This window comes from Neltuma alba, unplaced genomic scaffold (assembly GCF_004799145.2).
Source record: "Neltuma alba isolate B1F8T4 unplaced genomic scaffold, ASM479914v2 tig00002907_pilon, whole genome shotgun sequence".
Taxonomy (NCBI): Eukaryota; Viridiplantae; Streptophyta; class Magnoliopsida; order Fabales; family Fabaceae; genus Neltuma; species Neltuma alba.
In genome coordinates this window covers 854,554-857,830 of record NW_021633066.1, presented here as the reverse complement: position 1 = coordinate 857,830, position 3,277 = coordinate 854,554, and the positions used below count along the sequence as shown (strand labels likewise).

The window sequence follows — 3,277 nt, the reverse complement described above, 5'->3', positions numbered from 1 at the left end:
TACTATCACTATGATCAAGTAAAACTTTTTTAATCTCCTTAATTTAAATTAGTTAATTGTATGTTATGTTCATGGATTATTGCGGCTGGCGCTCAGAGACAATAAACACCAGTTACTCCCAGAGTAACAAGTCACTTGAACACTGACCAATCAAAAGGCTCCATTGCAGATCCATTTAGGGGGTGTTTGGATAGAAACCAAATCATGATTTCAGAAGTGCTTTTACGGATTACGAAGTAAATATGTGGAGGAGATTATCTCGTTTTGCGGAAAAGTAATTCTGAAACCTAGGTTTTGGTTTTGCCAAACACCCCCTAATCCTACCTGGCACATGCTCTCTCTCCAACTTGCAACGTGTTTGGGAGACGGAAAATGGTTACGGCAGCCAGAAGCGATTTGCAAAAGCCCCATACCTTGCCGATGGAGGATGAGCAAGGAGACGCTAGGTCAGCACTCCGAGTCGACTGCAAGTCCTCGCTTCACCCCCTCAAGGACCCCTCGTTGCACTCCGTCTTCAACCTTGAGATGCGCTTCGATTCCTCTGTTAGTTGGCTCGCGGTGGACCGTGAGTTCAAGACGAAGATCAATTCCATGCTTCGATCATTCAACGGCTGGATTTCTCCTTGGAAATTGCACTGATCGGTCGCCTGCTCTGGTCGCTGGAAGGTAAAATCTTGATTGTAAATTTCAACGCCCGTTCATTTCATTTGGGTTGTGAAAGTTAAAATCGAAGAAGCAAAATTTGTTTCACTGAAAAAGAAAACAAGAAGCAAAATTGGTTAAATCACAAAATCTAAATTGGTTTTCTTTTGCCTACTTGAATTTGGTTTCTTTTTTTTTTTGCGTTCAATTGTTCTGCGTACTTGAAATTGGCTTCTAATTTTTCTGAGGCTGCAGCTGTTGCAAATTCTGTGCCACGTCTGGAGTGCCTTGAGATTAGGTTTTCCAAATTATTAGCTAAAGGCTTTGATGTGTTGTGTTAGGAGTGTAAGAAGCTCAGGGTTTTGGAGTCGACCGGGTGTACTAATTTAACTAGCCGTGACACTACAAGTGCAACTTCCAATTTGGAGTGTCTGGAAGAGATTAATCGTTGATACATTTGTGACCTTCATCTACAATTTATTTTGTACTTCATAGCGTGTGTGCGTATCCTTTTTCTTTGGCTTGCATATTCTCTTGATGAAGTTCCTGGAATTATATCACGTCTAACTTCCAACAGATGCATACCCTACTTTGCATTATATGTTGAAGATCTTTACTAGGTTTAAAGATTCATATATTCATTAGATAGAAGTAGGTTGAATCCGAGATAGTTTACACGAGTACTTTTATTTCCAACTAGTATTTAGTATTTAGATTAGAACATATATCTCTGGAAATGAATAGTGGGTATTATATGTTGTAGTTTGAATGCTTAATCTTGTGAAATCTGCGCATGCATGCCCAGCAGATGAGAAAGTCCCTCGGCCATAGATGCTAAAGCAAATAGGGGGCATGATTGGCTCATAGAATTTGAAGCAGTAGATGAGTTCTTCTAAAGACATGAATGTTTGGTGGTACTAATAAGCAGGTTTAAGGTGATTATGAGCTTAGGTATGTCGCTGACTGCAACTATACATTGCGATGCCTAAGAGCAAGGCACGTCATTGGACAAGCTAATGTAGCTACATTTTGGCCAAAACAAGTGCAGTTACATTGGCCGTGGATTTATTGGATATATTGTCTACCATTTTGTAGAGGGGTATCTTGAATGGGCAGAGGAGTTTATTGCAATTTTACCTTGGTAGCTTTTCCCTTTGTAACATTAAAATTATTTTCCCTTTCATTTGTAGTCTGTACACTTGAGATATGATAGAGATGTCCCAGTCAAAGCAAATATTGTTGCTATGTATATATTGAGATGATTAACATTAAGAATACGCTATAAATTGCTTCTCCCAGTGGTGAGATAGCAAAACTAGCTTATGCGGCCAATGTACGACATTCTTTTTTGTCAATGTAAATAATAAGCCAAATACATGCCCTCTGTTTTATTCATCACTTGAGATGGGTAATATATTTCATGGCTGATAAATAGTATTTTCATAGAAATTTTATAAAAATACATAGAATATAAATGTTGTATAAAAGATATATAGATAACTTAAGCCTTTCTCATATGTGCTGATTCAAATAAAATGCAACTTGTTGTCAGGACTAGGGCCATGAGAAGTTAGCTAAATGAAAAGGCTAATGTAGTAGTGAAGAATGGCTTTGCGATAATTGATTACCATGCCAATCTGGATTTTTTTCCTAGAATGTATACAAAGGATACTCCAAAAAAAGGGAAAAAGGAATTTATACAAAGGTCTACTACGAAAAACAATAAATAATAAAGAACTCACCAATTGATTCCCATTTTGAATGATAAAGCACACATGTAGAATCAACTATGTCATTTCTCTAAGAACCGGCTTAAAACAATTTTTCTCAAATTAATTTCCTTTTCCTCATCATCCTCCCTGTCGTCAGATTTGGCAGTTGCATTCATGCAGAGAAGCATCAACAATCAGTGTATCCTCCTCCTCAACAAGGAAGTTAATCCTACACTCTTGAAGCCTCTGTTGAAAAATTCCCAAGTCACGCAGCAACTTGGCATTGGCTTCATATGAAAGTTTCAATCTTTGGTTTTCTTTATGGAGACTCCTCAAAATTCGAAGTAAACAACAGTATGAATTAGCTGGATTTCAGAACACAAGAATAGAAGAGTCCCAAATATTAAACCCATTTCATTTTTAGATAAATATTCAAGAGAAACTAGAAATTCGATATCTTTAGCAGCCAGAATTGCAGCAGCAACTAGTGAATTGGTGAGGGAAATTTTAGAGGCAGTCAAAAAGCAATTTAGATTTTACCATTTAACCAATTTCATGACCCAGATGAAAGAACAGCAATTGAAATTTGCAATCAGGATTTTACCTTTCAATGACCAGAGCAGGCGACCGATCAGTGCAATTTCCAAGGAGAAGTCCAGCCGTTGAATGATTGAAGCATGGAATCGGTCTTCGTCTTGAACTCAGGGTCCACCGCGAGCCAACTCAACAGAGGAATCGAAGCGCATCTCGAGGTTGAAGACGGAGTGCAAGGAGGGGTCCTTGAAGGGGCGAAGCTAGGACTTGCAGTCGACTCGGAGTGCTGACCCGGCGTCTCCTCGATTATCCTCCATCGGCAAAGCGTGGGGCTTCTGCAAATCGCTTCTGGCTGCCGTAACCATTTTCCGTCTCCCAAACACGTTGCA

At 39.1% G+C, this 3,277-nt stretch overlaps 1 pseudogene; it reads left to right on the top strand.

The window, feature by feature from the left end:
• Window positions 1-372: 372 nt before the first annotated feature.
• On the top strand, window positions 373-1,269 carry LOC114739766 (uncharacterized; annotated as a pseudogene).
• The last annotated feature ends 2,008 nt before the right edge of the window (window positions 1,270-3,277 follow it).